This window comes from Hyaena hyaena, unplaced genomic scaffold, assembly GCF_003009895.1.
Source record: "Hyaena hyaena isolate Hyena2069 unplaced genomic scaffold, ASM300989v1 scaffold_0, whole genome shotgun sequence".
In the NCBI taxonomy this organism is placed as follows: Eukaryota; Metazoa; Chordata; class Mammalia; order Carnivora; family Hyaenidae; genus Hyaena; species Hyaena hyaena.
This window is the reverse complement of record NW_024080632.1, coordinates 7,207,005-7,230,570: the sequence shown is the minus strand read 5'-3', so window position 1 is coordinate 7,230,570 and position 23,566 is coordinate 7,207,005.

The window sequence follows — 23,566 nt, the reverse complement described above, 5'->3', positions numbered from 1 at the left end:
TAAGCCATCCAGGCGCCCCCAGAGAGGCCCTGGCTCTAATAAGGGGGAAGCCACGTTTCCCCGGGTGCCTATTGCGTTCCAGACACTGTAAATGCCTTCCCTGATTTCATTTTCGTCACTGCCTTGTAAAGTGGTTGTCACGACCCTCATTCCCACAGCTGAGAGCGGAGGCCCAGAGAGGTACACTGACTTACCTAAGGTGACCCAGCGGGAAGGTGGCGAGCGGGGCTTTGAACACAGGTGCAGCCGAGGCCCAGATCCGCATTGCCATTACCATTGCAACAAGAAATTCTTCTGGTGGAAACCTCAGCCCCTCTTGCTGCATCAACACTCCCAGTGTCCAGAGTTCGGAGCAGGAAAGGGGCGTTACATTAATCCTCTGGACCACTGGTTCCCAAGAAGGGACAGGTCTGACACCCCTGCCCCAGGGGACATGTGGCAATTCCAGGAGACATTTCTGGCCGTCGCAGCTGGGGAGGAGTGCCCCTGGCATCCAGTGGGTAGAGGCCAGGGGACGCTGCCTGCACGGCAAAGAATTATCCAAGCCGAAATGTCAGCATTATCAACGAGCTCTCCGTGATGATGAAATGCTCTATATCTGTGCTGTCCCGATGGGGGGGAGGGGGAGGGGACAGGCACAAGGTGGCTCCTGGACACTTGAAATGTGCCTACTGCAACTAAAGAACTGAACTCCCAATTTTATTTAACTTTAATTAATTTAAAATTAAATAGCCACAGCCTACTAGAGCAGCTCAGGGCCATTTGGAGCGAGGTGGATCCTTTATATTCTTAAAGAGGGTTTCCGAGAACTGGATTGAGGAGTGAAGGAAATGAGAACATAGAACATGAGCTTCTTGAGAGCACTGATCTGTCTGCTTTTGACTTTTCACACCTGAAAAAAAGAGAGAGAACGAGGCAGAGAGATGGGGAGAAAGTAAGGGAGGCAGGACCGACAGAGGCAATGACATGACTTAACAGGCAAACAATGGTGACTAGACACCCGATCTCACAAAAGTTCTTGGCTGTCCTGAGTCTCAGTTTGCCAATCTGCAAAATGGGATAGCTATTCCTTTTTTTTTTTTTTTTTTTTTTTAACTCATGGCTGTTCTGTGATGTGTGGTTTCAGCTCACGGTTAACAGTCCCTAGAGGTTGTCATATCTCATCTCGTTGTCCCTACCTCCCTCTGAGGCAGAGGGGGACAGAGATTAGACAGCCCAACTTGAAGCTGAGGCTACTGAGACCCACAGGTGAGCTGTGGCTCATCCAAGGTCACACAGCCCGCGGGCAGAGTGAGAATGAGAGCCTGAGTGTGAGGACTTGGAGCCTGGGTTCGTGCCCCCGGCGCAAGCTCTGCACTCTGGCCAAGTGGGACCGTGATGGAGGTCAGAGCCTGCTGACCCTAACCTAGCAAGAAGGGGCTCTGGGTACCCAGACGCAGGACAGACGCACAGGGCTCTCCCAGGTCATGCCAGCCCCACAGCCCTGATAGAGCGCTTCCCCTGTGCTAACTCCGCGACTCCCCACAGCAGCCCTGGGAGAGGGTACTGGTATCGCTGAAGAAGTGATCAAGGCACAGAGACGGCCAGTACTTGCCCACAGTCACACACAGCTCGCCACTGGTGAGCCTGGGGACTCAGCCCCGCCCCTGCTCCGGGCTTCTGGTTCCTGACACTCCTGTGCTGATGGGGCATCGAGAGCGGATCAGAGAGGTCTGAGGCAGGTCAGACTGCAAAGGGGACTCACCAGGACTTGGCTCCGTGATTTGAATGTCAAGCTGAATATGGAGTGCCGGACATTCAAGAGAAAGCCTGAAAGAGACAGTCCCAGGATGCTCCTCCATGAAACACAAAGACGTGAGACTCCTTGGAAACACAGAAGCCTGAAAACAGTGTCAGAACCATCTACATTACCCCACTCTGAAGGTAGACACGCGGCTGGCCACTGTGGACCAGGGAAGGCATCCTGGAGGAAGAGGCTTCGACTAGACCTTGGAAGAAGGAAGAGGCACCCTTCAGCAGGGCAACGGTAAGCCCAAGCAGGGGAATGGCGCTGTGCGGAGTCGGCGAACCCACAATGAGATGCCAGTTCCAGCACATACGGGCCCCCAACCCTCTCTAGACCTGGGTTCCCTCGTCTGTAACCAGGGACTCACCCTACAGTGGCCCCTGAAAGTCTTCGTGAATCGTAGCACAGCCTAGAAGCAAGCTTAAGGACACGAGTCGGGGAAACAGACCTGGGTTCAAAGTCAGTCTCCGTCACATATAAGCCGTGTGACCGGGCGGGTCCCTGAGCCTCTCTGAGCCTCAGTTTGCTTACCTATAAATTGGGAGTGATCAGAATGTCAACCTTGCGGTGATTTGTTGAGATAACACAGCGCAGGCAAAATGTCTATCAGGGTACAAGCACTCAGCTCACAACAGCCATTCTTAGGCGACTAAACGAGCACTTATGTGGTACCTGTTCTGTGTCAGGCACATTGCAAGCTGCTTTGCTCATTGCTACATCCACAGACTCGTCTGATTCTGCAACTGCCCTATGAGACAGTGTATCCTCCAGGATCTGAGCAGGAAGACAGACACCATGGTAAGTATGAACCCAGAGGCAAGGCGAAGGTCAAGAGCGGGTTACACTTCCACCTCTAGGCTGGCTGGAGGGGCAGAGGGATGGAGCCAAGTGTCTGGAGCCCAGCGGCCAGGAGTCCTCTGAGGGAACCTTCTGAGGGAAGCTGGACTCACAGCTGGGGACCCTCCGGGAGGCTGTTAACCCCCGAAGCTCCCCAAGGCAGGGAGAGAGAGGGAGAAATTGCCTGGCTTCTCCCTTCCTCCCAACTCTCGTTGGTGGAGCCCAGCTGACACAGAGGCGCCCAGGCTTAGAACAGAGCTGGGGTGGGGGAGGGGGAAACGGGACAGGGATCTGATGACCAGCGTGAGTGGGGACTTGTGAGCCCCATCACACTGAGATGCAGAAAACTCAGGCAACTTGCCTGGGGCTGCATGGGCCCCTCCTCACCCAATAGGCGCCCGTGTTCCTAAAGTCCCCCACGCGATGGCTCCTCCCACATGGGGGGCCAAGAACGGATTTTACAGACACCAGAGTTGACTGGAGCCCTACTTCTGGAGGGAGAGGGCCGGGCCAAGAGAGCGACGTCTTGCTGGAGAGAACCCAGGCGCCGGCCTGAAGGCAGGCAGAGGGGCCAGGATTTGACCTGCAGAAGGACAGCGCCGGAGCCACCAGGAGACAGCCACCTTCTCCAGAACCGCATTAACAGCAATTTCCCGAGGTGACGGGGACGGGAATCGCCAGCCCGAATGCTGCCCATTTGTAATCGCAAAGCAAGCATTTTTCCACCTCTTAATGGGGGACCCAACCAATCCGCGAGACACCCTATTTCTCTTTGTCTTCCCCTGCCAAGTCAGCAGGCTGACTGATCTCCCCCGGGTGATTAATTTTCCCCTTGACACCCTGGGGAATGAGACATTTGTCCCAAGGGTAGAGAGACAAAGAGGCAGGTCTGAAGTGCAGGAGAGCAGCGGGCAGCCCGGGCCTGGCCCACTGTCCCAGGCACCCTGCTTCTGGGGGCCGTGGCAGAGGGCAGGCTGGCCGGGGATCAGGGTTCGCAGGCTAAGGGGGCCTGGGTGACAGTGTGTCCAGCCTAGCCGTTAGCAAAAGGGAACAGCCAAGGCAGACTAGAAGAGGTCGAGCAGTTGGGGTCAGTGGATGCCAACATCCCACGGGGGGACAAAATGGGATCTCACTGGACAGTCAGGCCAGGGTTTCAACGGCCTCATGGGCTATTTTGTTTTCTGAATTGCCAAGATTCTGGGTCAAACCTATTAGGGAAAATAGGGCGGGGAGTATACAGAACATATATTAAGTCTCTCCGGCCTCTTCTGGAATTATAAGCGGGTTGTTGCATACACAGTTCCCAAGAGCCAGAATCTCTGGGTTCAAGTCCTGCCTCAGCCATTTGCTAGCTTTGAGATTTGGGGCAAGTTGCTTAACCCCTCTGAGGGCTCAGTTTCCTCGTCTGTTAAATGGGGCTGATGATTTTACTCGCCTCATAGGGTTGTTAGAAATCTGTTTTAGGTATCTAAATCCTTAGAAGCATACCCCGCCCATCGCGGCTGCTGTAGACGGCTTAGCTTTTACTCTTTACATTTATGAGGCTGGAGAACCTCTCGTCCTTGAGTCCTTTGCAAATGCCGCCAGGCCGCAAGCGTGAATCTTGAGCATTAAGCCCAACGCGATTGATTGAGCACGTTCTGGTTTTACCGAAATTTACTCGGGAAGAAAACTTTACATCCTGATCTCAAATGGGACATCGCTCACATGTCATAATGAGAAGCTAACTGGAAAAATAAATACCCCAGAAAGAAGGCCCTGTTCTTAGATTCTAGCCAGTCCTTGTGATCTGCGGAAGGATTCATGTCTGAGCCTGCTCTCCCCCGTGAGAAAGGGAGACTGGCTAGAACTCGTTAGTACTGGAATGGTGTTAAAGATGAAGTAGTACCTAGCTGAGACTTCTACATGGTGGAATTGAAAGAAGATGCAAAAAGGAATAACTTTCTCCCGATCAGTTTCAGGGTCAGGTAGGGTCCTGCACACAGTCGTGAAAACCCTCTTCTGGAGCTGTAGGGCTGACCTCCCACCCCACCCAGCGCACCATGTCATTCTAGGGACATTCCACCCTGACTTCTGGTTGTTTGGTACCTCTAGGTCTCAGGATGAGCGAGCCCAGCCCGCTGCTGAGGTCAAGAACCAGCGGGGGTTCGGGGCACAGTGGGTTAAGCGTCCGACTTCAGCTCAGGTCATGATCTCGTGGTTTGTGAGTTCAAGCCCCGCGTCGGGCTCTGTGCTGACAGCTCAGAGCCTGGAGCCTGCTTCAGATTCTGTGTCTCCCTCTCTCTCTGCCCCTCCCCCTACTTGCACTCTCTCTCTCTCTCTCTCTCTCTCTCTCTCTCTGTCTCAAAAATAAATAAACATTTAAAAAAAGAAGAAGAAGCAGGGGTTTTTCCCACACAGGCTGGGGGGAGCTGAATAGTACCAAGGACTGACAAGGGCTCGGGGTTTGGCAGCACCCCCACTTCCCATACGCTTCTACCTTGGCTTCCCAAAGAATCAAAGCCATGGATACAGTGCTTTCTTCCTGTCTTTTTCCACCCATCGAAGCAGATCGTCCTGTGGCTGCTGAAATCACAAACCCTGCATGTTTCTCTTAACCAGCTCGTAGTTGGGAAGAAGAGAGCGCTACTTGGGTCACTGGCTGGTTAAAGTTCCAACGGGTTAATAAGGAAGAAGTGAGGGCTGGTGGCTTGTCAGTGTCCTGGGATCTGTGGGAGAGAAGGGAAGCAGTCAGGCAGTAGGATAAACAGAGGGGAAATTAGCACGGATATATTTGTTCTTTCTCATCTCTACCATCTCCCCACTCCTCCGTCCACGTACCTTGAGGGGAATCCGTGCCGTTTATCACTGGATTGCTTCAGGAAACCCGCATGAGGTCAGTAATGTTCGACAGGGGTTTTGGAACCCTCATAGGAAATCCACATTTATTGAGCACCTACTGTGTGCCTTGTTGAACTCGTCTCTGACATCCCCTCTGTACCTTCCACAGAGCCTGGCATGTAGGCAGTCAGATATTTGTGGAAGGAATCAATGAATGAATGACTGAAGTGAATTGATTGGATGGATGGATGGATGGATGGATGGATGGATGGATGGATGATAGATATTTGGTTAAATGGTTAATTTAAAAAAAAGAATAAAAGATGTGTGGATAGAAGGACAGATATGAAAGGAAGGGAAGAAGGAAGGGAGGAAGAAAAAGGAAGGAAGGGAAGAAGGGAGGGAGGGAGGGAAGTGAGAAGAGTGCTGGGCAGTAAGCTAGCTCTCAGGAGGTTCCAATACGTTACAGAAGCTGCTGACAGCTGAGGGTTTGTATAGGACGGACACCCGTGAGAAGGAGAGGACACAGCACACAGAATTTAGGGCCACCTTCATCTTCAGTTCCCCTGACAACAACCTTCCACTCCATTTAGACCAATCTCCCACTGTCCCCCGCGTACACCGTGACTTCCCCACCACTGTGCCCTTCCTCACACCGTTCCCTGTCACCCGGAATACCCTCTCTCTGCTCCCTACACATCCAAATGCAACCCATCCTCTGGCCTGATTCAAGGCCACCTGGACCAGGCAACACCAAGCTCCTGTCCACTTCTGGCTGGACGGCTCCAGGGAATATAACATGAGCTTGTTTGTGTTTGAAATGAGAGCATGTACTTGAAAAGTACTTTGCAATCTGGAAAAAACGCTCAAAGGTTGGTAAGTGTAATGGGTAGCTGCTACTGTTATTGTGAATAATCATAATATGCAAGCTTTTGTGCTCACAATGTGCCAGACACCATACTAGCTCTCAAAGGAGCTACACTGACTGGATCTTCACAAGAGCCCTGCAATCCTCAATCTATATATGAGAAAAGAAAACTCAGAGAGGTTAAGTAACGTGCTTGAGGTTGCAGAGCTGAGTGGCAGGGCTGGGACCGGTATGCAGGTTTGAGCCTTTCTCTAACACTTGTGCAGTTAACGACTCAGGGAACTGGTTCAGTTCTGCTCTTTCCGTGTCTAGTTAACCCTGCGTCCCCCAACTAGACTGTGGAGGCAGGAAGTAGGTGTTTATTTTTCTATGGGTCCGGCGGCCAGGCCAACGCTTCTAAGTGAGCCATCGACGCAAGTCGCCCTTGAGTCTTAAGAAAAACTCTACCCTCCGTCATCCTGCGTTTCTTCCCAAATGCAAGCTTGGGAGATCTCTCGCCATAAAACCCATGGGTATGGGTTTGGGCTGCATGCCCCAAACCCCAAACACACCATGGACACCTTCTATTTCAGATGCAGATTCATCTCAGCCTCTGCTGCTCCCACCCCCCGGAATATCCCACCCCCACATCCTTGTTGCATAAGGAACTCAGGTACAAGTGCACAAGAAGTCACCTTTGTGAAACGTGTCCATGACAATCGCAAAACAGCAGGAATCGGCCCCCCATTTTACGGATGAGCCACTTGGGAGTAGGGACCCTCTGGAGTGCTCGAAGGACGGTGTCTGCAAATACCAGGTCTTTTCCCAGCCTGGGGGGGGGGGGCTACGGGGGGAGTAGAAACGGGATGGAGATGAGGGCTCGGTTTTGCACAAGCCTTTCTAATCCAAAGCAAACAAATAAAGCGAGAGAAGAGAGAACGGGGAACCAGCACTCCCGCACATCAATGCCCACTGCCAGCTCAGGGGGCTTTAATTGCCTTAGGAACCACCTGGTCTCCATTTAGCAGAAAACTGCCCCCTTGGCTTGGCGCAGCGGCAGTGGGGCGGCGGAGGGACGTCAGGTGCTTCCTGGCTGGGAGCAGAGAGAAGGCTGGGACGCGAGCTTTCAGCCAGCCTGGGCTCCCGCCTCCATGGGATGGACCAGCCGGGCCAGACGGGGGGCTCCTTTCCTGTTGGATGGAGAGGGGTTCGCTCTCGCCACGTTGCTGGGGTTTTGTTTTCTTCTTCCTGCTCCTGGCAGAGGAGGCTGGCAGAGTTGGCTGTGAGCCCTGTCCCTGGAATTTGCCATCTCAATTAGGACCCAAGACACCTGACAGGGAGAGGAGGAGGCGAGAGGGAGAGAAGCAGGGATGGGAACCCCTCCGGCCGTGCCTCTGGGAAGCAGCGATCCAGGGAGGGAGGAAGGCAGAGGACCTGAAAATCTTCCAGACCTGCTTGCTTTGGAGGGGAGGGTAGAGGGGTCACCCAAGGAGATGCAGCAGGTGGGGGGGGGGTGCCCTGGAAAAGCTCTCCATCTCTCTGACGACTATTATTAATCATAGTTACCTTCCAGTGCACACCTACTACGTACCAAGTAGGCTGCTAAATATCCACGTGCGTTATCTACATCTTCCCGGCCACCCCCACGAGGTAAGTGTTCCTTCCTTCATTCTTTCCCACAAGGATTTCCTGAGCACATATTGATTCCTGTTCTCCATCCCCAAGATTCGGTGATCATCTTTCCAGACGGACACAGTCCCTGCCCTCATGGAAGTTTACAATCCAGTCGGGAAGATGGGAAACAAACAAACAAACAGATATATAACAACTATTTTAGAAGGTGATTGGGAAAGTATCTCTAAGGATTTAAATTTTTAAAAAATATTTATTCATTTTTGAGAGAGAGCGAGCGAACAGGGGAGGAGCAGAGAGAGGGAGACAACGAATCCAAAGCAGCTCCAGGCTCGGAGCTGCCAGCACAGAGCATGATGCGGGACTCGAACCTACTGACCGCGAGATCATGACCTGAGCTGAAGCTGGACACTCGACCCAGGCGCCCCAGAAGCAGGCAACATTTGAGCAGAGACTTGAATGAACTGAGGATACAAGTAGATAGGAGAAGAGCAATCCAGGCAGAGGGAACCGCAAGTGCAAAAGTCCTGGGGTGGGAATAAGCTTATGGGTTTGAGTGGCAGCCCAAGGACCAGTATGGCTGGCACAAAATGAGCAAAGAGACTTAGTAGGAGGTAAGGACTGGGAGGCAGCAGGGAGTCAACCAGGCATGGCCTTGGAAGTCGTGGGGAGCAGGTAGGATGTGGAGGGTTTGAGCTGGGACTGGGGTGACCTGGTTGATAGATCCCTCTGGCAGTGTGTGGGGCGGTGGGGAGGGCTGTAGGGCCCAGAGGTGGGAGCAGAGAAGCCAGTAAGAAGGCTGCTCCTTCATCCTGATGAGAGACGACCATCGCTCAGACCCAGGCAGCAGCAGTGGGATGGAGGGAGGGATATATTTGATGTGGGACGCAGTTTGGAGCCGGAAGCAACACATCGTTCACAAACGGGCAAACTGAGGCTCAGAGAGTAAGCGTGACTTGCCCAAGTTTTCCCAGTGAATTGATGGGCCTGGTACCAGTACCCAGGATCCCCCAGCAGAAACTCTTCCGCGCCCGGAGTCATCCTAAAACATCTTTTATCATCTTAAAAACAGCAGTCTGTACAGCTTTTTCCGCCAAGAAACAGATCATCGATGTTTTGGGCTGTGCAGGCGAGCGGGTCTCTATTGCAGCTGCTCAGCTCTGCTCTCTCACGGGCACTATGGAAACAAACAGGCGTGGCTGTGTGCCAATAAAACTTTATTTATAAAAACGAGGGGACTGCCCAGGAGCCAGTTTGCTGGCTCTTGACCGAAAAAAAAAAAAAAGGGCCAAGAAGCCTTCCTTTCAGAAGAAGTGAGCGAAGAGGAATCACTTACTAAAGCGAAATAACCTTCTTACCTGATTTAGGTTAATAGGACCGAACTCCTGTGCGTTGAGAAGATAAACACACCCATTGCAATGAAACAGCTAACATCGACTCAAAGCCAGAAAACTTCCCACTCCCCTAAGAAGGCCTGCTCTAAGCCCCCCGGGGAGGAAAGGCTGAGCAGGAGTCCCCACTCAGCGGTGTCTGTCTGTCTGATGACAAGGAGGGGTGGGGACCCCCATGCTGTCGCAGCTGTGTGGGCTGGCAATACCTCCAGACCACTGGTGCTCTGGACGGTCCCAGGAGAGAAAGCAGGACACAGATGCTATTCCAGAGCATGAAATGGGTTGGAGGAAATGGAGACATCGCCGGGGGGGGGGGGGGGGGGGGGGGGGGGGGGGTGGGGGGAGAGGGGAAGAGAGAGAGAGAGCCCCCCAACTTTGGGGTCCCTGTCATCTGTATTAAGAAAGAACTGGTCCTGCCTGAAAAGTAATGGTGGCTGTTTCGTTTGATGTGAGTTTACACGTGTGTCGGTTGGAAGAGCATGTGTCTTTTCCTTTAGATTTGGCACTTGGTTTGACAAAGGCATCGCAGCCATACCTGGTTTGCACGGCTCCTGTCACTTGGTGGGAGACTTGAATTGCAAGCACCGGTTGGGCTGAGCTTCAGGTTCCTTCTCTGGGAAGCAGGAAGCAATCGGGGTAGGAGCGGCATCTCATTGGACTAGCCCAGTGCCTCTCAACCTCGCCGGAGCATCAGAATCACCCAGCGGATTTAAAACCCTCCCCCCCGACCCCCCGACCCCCCCCCCCACAGCCCCGACCCAGTGCCCAGGGCTCCTCCCCAGAGATTCTGATTCAGTCGGTGGAGAGCAGGGCTTGGCTCTTGATGCCCCTTTTTTGGTAATACTTGGGTGTAGCCAGGATTGGGAACCACTTGGCTGGATGTTTAACGTAGATATCAGGAAGGGGTTCTCCACTGGGGCAAGGTGGCCCGCGGGGGGGCGCTTGGCATGTCTGGGGATATTTTGGGGTCCTCGCGGCTGAAGTGCTGGGGGACGCTGGCACGCCCAGCGGGCAGAGGCCAAGGATGCCGTCAAACACACCACAGCGCACAGGACAGCCCCCAAACGAAGCATGCACGGGGCCGAGGCTGAAGAAGGCTGGCAGGAGGGTGGCTAAGCGACGTAACAGGGCTGGGCTCAGGGGAAAGATCCAGGTGGGATACCTTGTCCGCAAAGGTCCAGCAGCCCTCAGCTCGGCTGTAAGTTCCTCCGTGAAGCCACTCCAGGCTCCCACCACGTGTGGGAGGTGCCCCTCCCCGTGGAGCTCCCACAGCTGCCGTGCGCATCCATCGGGGTCCAGGGAGGACCCGAGAGGTCACGTGAAGTGTTCGCAGGGGCAGGGCTGCTGCAAGGGACTGGTGACGTTAGTGCTGAGGAAGCTGATACCCCACAGGGGAGGGTGAGGAGACACCGCAGTTCTGCAAGGGCGGGAGCCGCCTCCGCCCTAGTCAGGAGAGACAGGGGAGGAGGTGGTGTCGCTGGAGCCAGGCCCTGGAGGGCCGCAGAAGAAACCAGAAGCACACTCGGGGCTCCCCAGAAGGCGCCGGAGCCACAGAGGGGATACCAGGAAGCCACCCATGGAAGAGACAGCAGGGGAAATACTCTAGCTTCTCCCTTCCTCCCACTTTCCAGGGCCCTGATGGTGTCTCCCGTGGCCAAACTCAGGAATGCAGGCTGCAGGTGCCAGCCCTCCGGTAGCAGGCAAGGGCCGGGGATGGAGCCGAGAGCAAAGGAGCTGACGATCAGCCCTCTACGTCCCCTTCCGTCTCTAACCAGCCACTTGTGACAACCCCTGGTGCCTACCCAGGGGCTGGCAGGGAAGAGGCGGCCGTCTGTGCCTGACAGTGCACAGGGTCGGGGTGCATTTAGGTTGGCCTCGCCTCCCTGCTCCCTTCTGCCTCGGGTCCGGGATGGTTCCAGAGGGATCCGTGGTCCTGCCCACCTCGGGACTTCGCTATCACGTCTCCTGGCTGGAATCAACCCCCAGAAAACGCGCTGAGCACCTGTTATATACCTCTCCCAGTGCTGCGAGCTTTAGGGGCTCAGAAGCCCAACAAAACACGGGGAACAAGACAGACGACTGACATGGGAGACAGACAGTAAGGGAGTAAACAACTACCTTAAATAACTTCAGGTGATTTCAAGTGCTGGAGGGGGGGAGGGAGGAAGGCGGGGGGGGGGGGGCAAACAGGATGATGTAATCAAAAGCCATCAGGAAGACAGGGCTAGTTTCAATAGGGAGGTCAACAGAAGCCTCTGAGATGTTTAAGCCGAGTCCTGAACGATGTAAAGGGAGGAGACTTGGTATAGGAAGGGCATCCCAGCCAGTGCAAAGGCCCTGAGGTGAGGTGCACTTGGGTAGGTCTGAAGAACGACAGAGGCCTGCGTCACAAATTGGCTGTTAGCTTAAAAGGGATAGGAGAGCTTTAGGTAGTGTAGCTGCATGACCTTGTTCCTGGGTTTGGACATGACCTTGTTCCTGGGTTTGGACATGACCTTGTTCCTGGGTTTGCACTCTGACTGCCGTGTGGCAACGTGCACTAGGTTGAACAAGTGAATCAGGCTGTCATTGATTCACTTAGATTTTACTGGCTAGTAAATTCTCTCCCATCCCGGGGTGCCTGGGTGGCTCAGTCAGTTAAGCATCCGACTTTGGCTCAGGTCATGATCTCATGGTTCGTGAGTTCGAGCCCCACATCGGGCTCTGTGCTGACAGCCAGCTCAGAGCCTGGAGCCTGTTTCGGATTCTGTGTCTCCCTCTCTCTCTGACCCTCCCCTGCTCATGCTGCCTCTATCTCTCTCTCAAAAATAAATAAAACATTGAAAAACAATTCTCTCCCATCCTGACCTCAAAAATGGGGGACCGTTATATGAGGTTGTCAAGCCTTGATCTCACCAAGATTGCAAATGTCCAAAAAGACAAAAAAACCCTACTGGATCCCATCATCATAATTTTATAACAGAGAGGACATTTGAGCACCAGAAAACAAGGAGAGGGGAGAAAGGACATAATCTCAGAATAAAGGGCAATGCTTTGTATTCCATAGAGTTAACTTGGTGCAAGGCTCCCTCCTTCATCCTGACTTTGCTCATTTTCTCTGAGGGCGAAGGCCACTTCAGCAGGCCCCGGTGCGCCCTTGACCCCCAGAGCTGGCCAGGAGGTCAGAGGAGCGGCCAGGGGCGGGATGGAGCCCAGGTCTCCAGGAGATGCTGTGATGAAGCCCTTTCTCATCCAGAGCCCTTTTGATACACCTAAAATCCTCCACAGGGAGAAATCAGGACACAGTGCCCTTCCCCTCCCACTCTAGGACACCACCAACCCGTGTCTAGTGTGATGGCCACTGAGCCATAAGAGGCAGAAGTCCCGGGGAGCCCGGATGGCTCACTGGGTTAAGCATCTGACTCTTGATCTCAACTCAGGTCATGATCTCATGGTTCGTGAGATCAAGCCCCACATCGGGCTCTGTGCCGACAGCGTGGAGCCTGCTTGGGATTCTCTCTCTCTGCCCTTCCCTAGCTTAGATGCACATGTGTGCCTGCTCGCTGTCTCTCAAAATAAATAAATAAACTTTTAAAAAGGCAGAAGCTTTTTTAAGGGAGCTTAGAAGACAACACTGAGCCTCAGGTCATACAAAAAGTACAGATAATATTTATTGAGCACACCCAGGTGCCCACAGCACGACCCCAAGAGCTTTATACATACTAATCCGGGGCGCCTGGGTGGCTCAGTCGGTTGAGCATCTGACTTTGGCTCAGGTTGTGATCTCACGGTTCATGAGTTGGAACCCCGCATCAGGCTGTCTGCTGTCATCGCAGAACCCGCTTCGGATCCTCTGTGCCCCCCTCTCTCTCTGCCCCTCCCCCCCTGAAAAGTAATCATTTAAAGTAAACAAATAAATATTAAACCACTTAACAATGATAATCTAATAAATGCAATGTGTTATATATCATATACATATACTGTTATTAAACACATCTGTAGTAGTACATAATCACCACAGTCCTATAAGGCACAGACCACAGTTCTGTGATGAAAACGAATGCACGGAGAGATGAAGTCGTAACTTGCCCGTGGTAACCGCACGTAAGGCGGGAGCTGGCAAGCCCGTGTGGCCGGAGTCCTGTGCCCATGACTTCAGTTTTTCTGCTTTGCGACTTCAGTTTTTCTCCTTTGCTTTCCAAACATAAAAATCACACTATAATACTGACTATGCTTTATCAAACCGCACATGCCCCACCCTTTCCTCCCCCAAAATTCAGATCCAAGTCCCGTTTATTTATTCAGCTGAAAGGCATTGAACGTCTACCACATGGAAGGTTCTTTACTGGGCACTGGGGGGTGGCGCCCAGCCCCGTGCCCTGGCATTGGGAGCTGGAGGGGATGCTCTGGAGAAGGGAGCCCTGGGGCAAAAGCCTGGAGGTGTCGGTGATGACAGGGACAGACCAGAGAGTTGGGGAGGCAGCGGAGATGCGTGTAGAGGAGGGGTGAATGGCTGCGAGGCAGGGAGGTCAGGCGGGCACTGACAGTGCCACCTCTGGACAGAGAGAGGGCACATCAGTGAAACACTTAAAGGGCCCTTGTAGATTCTTTTCCAAGCCTGCTTTTCAATCCCACGCCTTCCCTCAAGGCTTACCCCTTCATTCCACACCATGAGCACCTTCTCCATGATGTGCCGGCCACTGAGCCCACAGCCGAGACCCAAACAGACCGGCCGACGGCGGAGGGGCGCATATGTCCGATACTCCGTGGACTGAGCCCGCGATCACAAAGCCACGAGGGAGAGGAGCCTGAACAGACGTGAGGCAATACGAGGCCACCTTGCTCTACCCGGCCAGCAGCCAGGAGGTGGCCTTTGGGCTCTGGTTAGAAATAAGAGCCACCACTGACTGGCTTAGAGCTTCTCAACCCTCCTAGGGCTTCAAAATCACCTGAGGATGCTTTAAAAATACCCAAGCCCGGGGGCGCCTGGGTGGCTCAGTTGGTTAAGTGTCTGACTTTGGCTCAGGTCATGATCTCGCAGTTTGTGAGTTCAAGCCCCACATCAGGCTCAGCACTGATGGCTGAGAGCCTGGTGCCTGCTTCGGATTCTGTTTCACTCTCTGTCTGCCCCTACCCCGTTCACACTGTCTCTATCTCTCAAATATAAATAAATATTAAAAAATTATTAAAAAAAAAATACCCAAGCCCGGGAGCCACCCGGAAAGAAGCCGCCTGGACTGGTCTGAGCGGGATTCAAAGAGTGGAGACCTTCAGGAACCTGAGCAGGGGATGCAGGCTGTGTGGGAAAAGGCAGGCCGCACAAATAGAGAAAGGAGAGTTTGCCAGTCAGAGGGATCGGTCTGAGCTGAAGCCCGAAGCCCGGGAGCTGGAAAGAGCTTGCCCCCGGGAGGGACTAGAGAAAGAAGAGTAACAGGAGGTAAAATGCACGAGGCCAAAGCGGTCAGACATCCAGTCCTGCGGCCACACACCGGGAGCCTGAGCCTGAGAGGAGGGAGGTTTTCAAGTTCGTCTGTCTCAAGAGTCGCTGCGTTTCACTCCCTTGATGAGCAAACAGAGAAGTTTTTTCCTCTGGGCCCGACTGGGCACAGATTATTTTTAGTCCCCAAATCAGAGAGCTTCCTAGAGTCCGTGGGCTGGACAGACCTTCTTTCCTTCAGATGCCTTTTTTTCCTCCTCCTGAGCGTTAAACCCCAGCTTCACATCCCAGCCCTGCCCCCAGCAATCTATGCAAGTCTGCAACCTCTGAGCCTCGGTTTCCCCCATCTATCCAACGGGGCAAATGTTTTTCAGATTCCCAGGAGACGCAGATGAGATCTCCTAAGGGGTGCTCGCAAACACAGTGTCTGTGGGCTGGGCAGTGGGGAGAGAGCTGTGAACAAGGGGCAGACACGGCCCTCAAGAAACTCGAAGGCTAGTGCAGACGATGAAGTTCACAAACATCTTGTAATAAGAGAGGGCCTGGGGCCGGGTGGGTGTGCTGGGTCCTCACGGCGACGTCTGCCTTCGGGGCTGTTCCTGGGCTGGGGTGGGGCAGCCAGGGGCCACCAGGAAGGGAACCGGCCACCGGACAGGGGCGCAGCAGGCATGGCCGTGGGGTGGACCGCAAGCCCTGGAGTGGGTGGGAGCCGGCTCCGGGTGGGTGCTAGGGGAACGGGACACCTTGTCACTGGGGTCCTTGAGCAGGCGGCCCCCAGAAGGAAGTCACCCACACAAAGGGAGCCAGGAGACAGGGGTGGGGGGGGAGCCTAATGCAACCTTTTAAAAAACAATAAATAATAGCGCCCGGTGATAAATGCATCCCCTCATCTGAATGGCGGCTGGAGAACCGGCCCCTTCTTTCTAATCACTTAATGACCCCCAAGAGGGCGGAGGGGCTCACTCAAGGCCCCCCTCCGCCTTCCCCCCGCTCTGCACCAGGTCTATAAAGAGAAACTCGCTCCTTAAAGAGGGTCATTTACAAACCCTCCTTAATGGAGGGCGGCGGGGCTCCCGGGTGACACCCTTCTGGTCCAGGACAAGGGTCATGAAAAAGGAATTGGCTTCGGAGGCCCGTGCACATGAGCTCGCGCCGCCCCCGCCGCCCCCGCCGCCCCCGCCCCCCACTCCTCTCCAGCCGGGAGAGCCCCGCGGCTGGCACGCTCCGATGTATTTATTATTTTTCCCCCCATTGTCTCGGCCTCCCCCCAACCCGGCCCGGGCCCCTCCCTCCGCAAGGCCTCCCCCTCCCCCGCCGCCCCTCCGGCCCGCCCTCCGCCTGCATCCAGCCTCTCATAATAGCGTCCTTTTCACAGAGACAAATTGTCCGGCCTCAGGATGCACCTGAGGACTTTCGCCCCTTAACAAATGGTCTTTTAATTTTCTACCAGAAGGGCAGAGGGAAGGGGGGCTGAATCAATCACACATCCATCTTCATCATTGCTGCTGAGGGACTCTTTTTGCTGGCTGGCTGCCCCTGGGGAAGATGGGGTGAAAAAGAGGAAGGGAGGGGCGCCGTCGGAAGGGCCGTGGGGGAGGGGCAGCTGCAGGGAAGCCGTGCGGAGAAGCCAGGCCGCCTCTCTCCGAGGGGGATGCCCCCGCCCTGCACACCTCGCCTTCCAGTGTGGTTTGAGGCCAACGACCCGCTCGGGGAAGGGGGTGCTGCTCTCTTGGCAGATGGGGAAACTGAGGCCCACCCAGCCGGTGGTCTGACAGGGAGGCAGTGACAGAGCAGAGATGGGACCGCAGCCCGAGCCTCTTTGCCACTTCTGGCAAAGTCTTTGGAGTCAGGTAGGCAGGCCTTCCCAATTCTGCATGGTGCCCGCTTCCTAGCCACACCCTGTCCTCGTGAACCACTCAGCCTAAGCTGCAAAACTTCTCATCTCTCTCCTAAGGGTGTTGGGGGAACTAAGCGAGATAATTCACAGGAAATGCGTGGGCCAGTCCCCAGCACAACGTGGGCGTTTGATCCACAATAACTATGTCCCTGAAGGCTCCTGAGCCAGACATTAGGTTTCAGATCTCCCCTACATTCCACCCCCCTTCCAAAAAAATGGTGCCTCGACTTAGAAATTTGCTTTCTCTGGAGTCCGGGGAGCAAGCATCTACTTTCAGGCCCAAGTGTGCTCAGGGCCTTTGCACTGGCTGTTCCTTCTGCCTTCTTCCCTCAGATATCACCCTTTCCCCTCTACAGGTCTCTCCTCAAATGTCATTCTCCGTGTGAGGCCTTTCTGGATCATTCTACATCATATTAGAACACCGCCCACAGTTTCTTTTCCTCTGGAGCACTTATCTACCTAATACCCTGTGTGTGTTTCTTCTTTAAACAAACATTTGTATAGCATCATCTAAGGGCCAGGCATGGTCCTCAGCACATTTCAGATACCGGCTCCTTTAATCCTCATACAATCTAGGAGGCAGGGATTTTTGTTTCCCAGTAACATGTAGAGAAACCAAAGCCCCCGGCTAGGTGTTCTGGAAGCTCTCACATGAAGTGACACCCCAGGAGCCGTGAGCACAGCTGGAGCCCAGACTGTGGCTTCTACATCCCATTCCCCCACTACGAGGAACTAGGGTTCCTTGAAGAAATGGCTGATTCCAGGTCTGGAGCAGGGAAAGGGCGAAGTGAGTCTGACCTACTTGGAAGTGGTCAAAAAAATGATGGGGCCCTGTCCAAAGAGCATAGGGGTCCGCGTGAAGGCCTCCCACTGGCCAAAGCTAGGGCGACTTGAACATCAAAATACACAGGTGATGGTAAAGGATTATTGGCCAGTGAATAAAGTAAGAGTCCTAAGCCCATCCTGACATAGTAAATACATAAATGAATAAATAAATGAATGGATGGATAGATGGATGGATGGATGGATGGTTGGATGGATGGATAAATAAATAAATAAATAAATGAATAAATAAATAAATAAATAAATAAATAAATAAATAAATAAGGGATTCTCTTGTTTGCGGTAGAAAGCCAGCTAAAGTGTAGAAAGAAGACCAGAGTTAGAAAATTTGCATTTGTAGGTTGAGCGTCCAACTTCAGCTCAGGTCATGATCTCACCGCCCATGGGTTCCATCCATCCTCGCGTCGGGCTCTGTGCTGACAGCTCAGAGCCTGGAGCCTGCTTCGGATTCTGTGTCTCCCTCTCTCTCTCTGCCCCTTCCCTGCTCATGTTCGGTCTCTCTCTCTTTCTCTGTCAAAAAGAAATCAAAACATTTTAAAAAAAACAATTGATGCAGGCCAGAATCATCCAGTAATGCTAAAACCAGTGAAAATCTGAAGAGTAGCCAGTTATTACCACCGTCTCAAAGGACAGATAGAATGCCAGTTTGTCCTTCATTGTCTATCTTTCTGCCTACTGCCAACACAGCCCTCAAAGTTCTAGAAGACAAAACAGTTTTGGTTGGGGTTTTGGTTTATTTATTCTGTTTTATCAACTGCTACAATTCCCAGCACCTCGAGAGAGGCCTGGCATACAGTGGGAACTTAATAATTACTTGCTGAGTGAATGCATAAAGTTCAGGCAGAGGCGCTGAGGCGTCCACAGGGAAGGAGTTTGGGTGCGGCCAGGTTTGGGTAACTCACACCCGCTGCATCCCAGGGCCCCCAGGCTCTGTGTCCTGGGGACCCCAGGGTCTGGGGGCCTCTCGCAGGGAACAGGCTTTGCCACATTCCCAGCCCCAGAGAAAACCAGAAACCAAACTCCCTCTTTCCTGATGGCCACATACCTGGCCCCGCAAATAATGTGGGCTTGCCCAGCGTGTTGGGGCTTATTAAACAGGAATGCAGATCTCGGATCAAGCCTGAGGCTGCTGAGAAAAACCAAGCCGCTGGAGTTTTAGCTCAGCCCCTGCCTGGAGGGGAGCTGGCACAAAAAAAAAAAAAAAAAAAAAAAGCCTGGCTTCCTCTCCCTCCCTCCTGGCTCCCCTCCTCCTCCCATCCCCCAAATCCATCCCCTGAGGGAAGGCTGGGAGCCCTAGGAGGGCCGCCTCCCTCTCTGCGGAGGGAACTGAGGGAGAAGGTTAATTAGATGTTTGCATCCAATTTATGTCTTGTTTGTGAAAGCGCCATTTCAGCTGCAGCCCGGGCGGCGGCCCCTTGCCCTCCTCACGAGCCTCCGAGTTAGTTCACAGCTCGGGAACTGGTTAGCCCGGGTCAAAACGCGCCCATTATCATTTTATCACTGCCTCTTCCTCTATAATTACGGAGCTCTGCTTCCCGCCATCGCCACCCCCCACTTTTCTGGTTTCAACCCCAGCCCCCTTCTCGCCGTCTTCCTGGGGCCCCCACGTGCGTCCATGCGGGCCAACGCCACTGACCAGGGCCCGCCTTCCCGGCTGGTCTCCGAGCTGGGCATCCCGGGGCATGCAGTGGGGGCGGGGGGAGGGGGACTCCTCTGGAAGCTTCCCATACCAGCTGGCTGCCCCGGCCAGGGATCAGAGCCCCCTTGCACACTCGGATGCCATGCAGGTAAGGCACGATTGGGAAGCCACAGGGGAGGGGAGCCGGGGGCACGTGGAGAACACCGCCCAGCCTGGGGGGGCGCCATGTTTGTGCTCTGGCCAATGGATCACTGTCCATTGCGGGCTGGCCCATCCCTGTGTTCGGGAAAGATGCCGGTGGGGGTCAGGAGGACGACATGGTCCAGGATGAACAAAGAGCCCACCACTGGAAACTACCCAAATACCCATCAACGGTAGAATCGGGAAATCAAATGAAACAGGATGAGGCGATGAGAAGGGACAAGCAGCAGCTACCGCCGGCGTGTCAGGATTTTCATCTCCGTTGTCCCGATTCGGTCCCAGTGCTTCCCACAGCACCTGGCACGTCGCAGGTGCCCGACGCGTGCTTGTTGAATGAATGGGCAAAAGCCCTCAAGAAACACGTTCCAAGACTCGATCCTTAAAGTCGGCTTCTGGAGCCCTCTGCTCCTGCTGGAATCTGGCCTGGATCTGCTCAAGAACCGCCCCCCCCCGTGCCCAGCCCCCACCCACAGCCTTCCCCCGTCCATGCTGTGTCCCTTCGCCCGGCCTGCTGTGACCTGTCAGTCACTCTAAGTCCTGCAGGCAAGGCCCACTGGAGACCAGATGGAGCCCTCCTAACTCATTCCGCTTGTCAGGGAAGCCCCACCTGGAGGGGGGAGGGGGGCTCTGGGGAAAGGGGGCCAGTTGGGTCTATTAACCCCTTCACCCCTGCCCAGCTCCATCCAGGGAGGGCTGGGCTTTGGGATGCAAATCGAGGTGGTCCTGGGTGGAGGAGGAATGTTCCCCCTTTCTATGGTTCCAGAGGGCCCCATGCCAGCTCTGTGTGGAGGAGGGGCTCCCCCGGGGGGCTCCTGGGTCCCCAGCACCCCAGGAAATCGAAGGAGTAGTTCGTGGAGGGAGAGCCGGCTGGGGACACAGGAAGGGGAGCTGACCTGTAACTCTCCTACCGCTACCTCCCGGGGAATCTATTCAGCCTCCCTATTTGCAAACAGGGAAACTGAGGCCCGGTAAGAGAAAAACCTGAGTTCACCAGCCGGTAGGAGGGAGAGCTGAGATGGCACCTCCTGAGTTCACTGCCAAGGTCTCACCTCCTTTCTTTTGGCAGAGTCCCCACTGTCCAAGGACCCATTCTACTGTTGCCCCCGACCCACCCCCAGCCTTTCAGACTCTCCCCATCCTTACCAGGCAGGGGGAGCAAGGGAAGGCATCTCTCCGATTCCGGGGTGAGGGCTTGGGCAAAAGAGATCCAGAAGAGGGAGCTGGTGCTGCTTCTCTTGACTTCCCCGAATGTTCCTTACTCTCTGCAAAGGTACAGAATTACCCGTTGCCTCAGTTTCCCCCTCTGCCGCCCTTTGGCTTCTGTGTGCAGGAACCATGCCCGGCTGCTGTGCAGAGAGGAGAATGGAGAGATGACAAGGTCAGATGGAAAGGACAAGACCGCGGGGGCTTGTCACGGCAGCACTGGGGAGATTACGCACGGCACCCCACTCGGGACACTGCGCCTGAGCTGTGCCTTCCGGAGCCCTGGCGTGGAGCCTGAGAAACCCCGACGCGGAAGCTTCATTGTCATGTCAGAGGGCATCTCTGTCTCCTTCCCTTGGACCTCCACCCTCACAAGAGCCTCCAGCCGTCCCCCGGGCTCCTCTCTCTGACTAGATGGGTGGGTGGGCAGGTGGGAGGCGCTCCGCCAGAACTGGCTGATGCCCCCCAAGCATCAGTCCCCGCCCCCTAACTTAGCTGGGAAGATCAGAAAGTCTCTGTATCTGGAAGAAGGAAAGAAAGAAGGAAGGGAGGGGGTCTCGCTTCTTATGACACTTATCTGCAGAGATTAAAATCCAGTTCATTATGGGGGTTAGTAATTTCACCACCGCCGGGCTAGCAGCTGGGCAGGGGTCACTCAGCTGCTGAAGTGTGAACAGCTCAGCTACCGGTTCAGGGCTCCTGACTGATGGGTTCACCTTCTGGTCCTGGGGAGGCTGGAGTACTGGCTGGGGTTGGGGGGTGGCCCTTCATTCACAGACTCTTTCATTCATCCCAGCGTCTACGAACACCTGCTGAATGCCAGGCGCCGCGCCAGGCACCGGGGAGGCATCATCCCTGCCCTCAGAGCGCGTACAGTCTTTGTGAGGCTGCAGGATACAAAAGAAGCTGTCAGACGAAGGAACACACAATTCCAGTGATTGGGCTCCGTTGAACCCTTTCCTGAGATGGAAAGATCCTGGGCTAGAGGGTCCTTGGCAAACGTCCCCCTGCCCCCAAGCAGGTCCAGGCCTTCAGAGCCAGAAAGCCAGCATTCACGTCCTGCCTTGGTCACTTCCCAGCTGGATGACCTTGGGCCAACAGTGGCCTCTCTGAACCTCAGTTTCCTCCTCTGTGGCTGGGAAGTGATGATCATGGCAACTGCCTCCTGGGGTTGTTGGGGAAACAAGCCCATTGGTGGCGGGTTGTAAAACGCCAGTGACAGTAATAGGGATGAGGCTGGAGAGCATCAGGCATGGCGGGCAGCTGGGCCCAGACTGGGGGGGTTAGGAAACCCAGAACGTGCCAGGCAGGGCAGACATAAGGAGGGAGGAGACAGCAGGAGAATTCATGTTACTATTGAATGAAAGGCATGGGAGGTAATAGTTAAACACACAACTTGCCCGGCATTCAAATGACAGCTCCACCCCCGCCCCGCTGCTGTGTGACCTTGGGCAAGTTACCTAATCTCTCTGTGCCTCCAGTCCCCTATCTGAAAATGGAGAGCATAATCACACGAATCTCTCAACGTTGCCATGAAAATTAAATGTTGATGCGCGGATATTGCTGAAAACATAGTGCCTGGCACCAGGGAAATGTCATGTGAGCAAGGGAAAAATAAATAAATAACCGTACATAGAAACTGCATCTCCTTCAGGCAGCGCCCACCAGCAGACCCACAGCCTTCAGCAGTAGCTGGGGAAGGATGGCCTTCCGCACACGGATGAGAGAGAACATTCCACCATCAGCAAGCAGAAGCACGGAAAAGGTTTTGCTCGGAGGAGCCGGAGATCATACGTTCGCCAGCCTGGATCCTGCTGGTGACCTCAATGAGCAAAGGGACAGATGGTTACAAAAGACCTGACGAATTTCTTGGGCCCCCGCCACAAAGTGCTTTCAGGGAGTACCAGGTTGAAGATCAATAGGGAGCGGGAAGGGGCGTGGCTTAAAAATAGCTCTGTGGGGAGGGGGTTCGGGGGACAGCGGGGAAGGGCACAGCGGAGATACCAGAGCTTGGTAGAAGGAGAGCTCGCTGGCCAGGGAGGCAGGAGATAGCTTTTAGACTCCGTGCAGATCTGGGTCAGCTGTGGGTCCTAGATAAGCCTCTTTGAAAGCCAACCCCAATCTTAGCACCTGCCACAGACGTCACACAGTTTCAGGGACTGCGAGTTACCCTGGGGGCTTTGTCTAAAATAGCTGGGCTGATCCAAGAGGAGCCCACATGGCACAAGTGGGAAGAATTGTAAGATTCAACCCATAATACTAGCAGCTCACGTTTACCAAGAGCTAACTACATGCCAGGCACAGGAAGTGTGAGTTTCCTGGGGCTGCTGTAAACAGACTGTGGTTTAAAGCAACATAAGACATGACTGTCTTCGAATTCTGTAGGTCAGAAGTGTGCCCTGGGTCTCACTGGGCGAAGTCAAGGTGTTGGCCGGGCAGTATTTATTCTGGAGGCTCTAGGGAAGAATCTGTTCCTTTTCCTAGCTTCTCGAGGCCACCTGCTTTCCTTGGCTTATAGTCTCCTCCTGTCTCTCTCTCTTCCGTTCTCATATCTCCTTCTCTGATTCTCATCTTCCAGCCTCTTATAAAGACCCTTATGACTACCTTGGGCTCACCTAGATAATCCAGGATAATTTTTCATCTCAAGACTCTTTTTTTTTTTAATGTTTTATTTATTTCTAGGAGAGAGAGAGAGAGAGAGAGAGAGAGCGTGAGCAGGGGAGGGTCAGAGAGAGAGGGAGTCACAGACTGAAACAGGCTCCAGGCTCTGAGCTGACAGTCAGCACAGAGCCCGACGCGGGGCTCGAACCCACGAACCGCGAGATCATGACCTAAGCGAAAGTCGGACGCTTAACCAACTAAGCCACCCAGGCGCCCCTCCATCTCAAGACTCTTAATTCCATCTGCAAGGTCCCTGTGGCCATGCAAATTAACGTATTTACGGGTTCCAAGGATTAGGATCTAGGGACATGTTTCTCTTCAGCCAACCTGACTTATATTGACTCATTTCACCCTTGCAGCTACCGTATGAGGGAGGGACCATTAGTCTCCCCA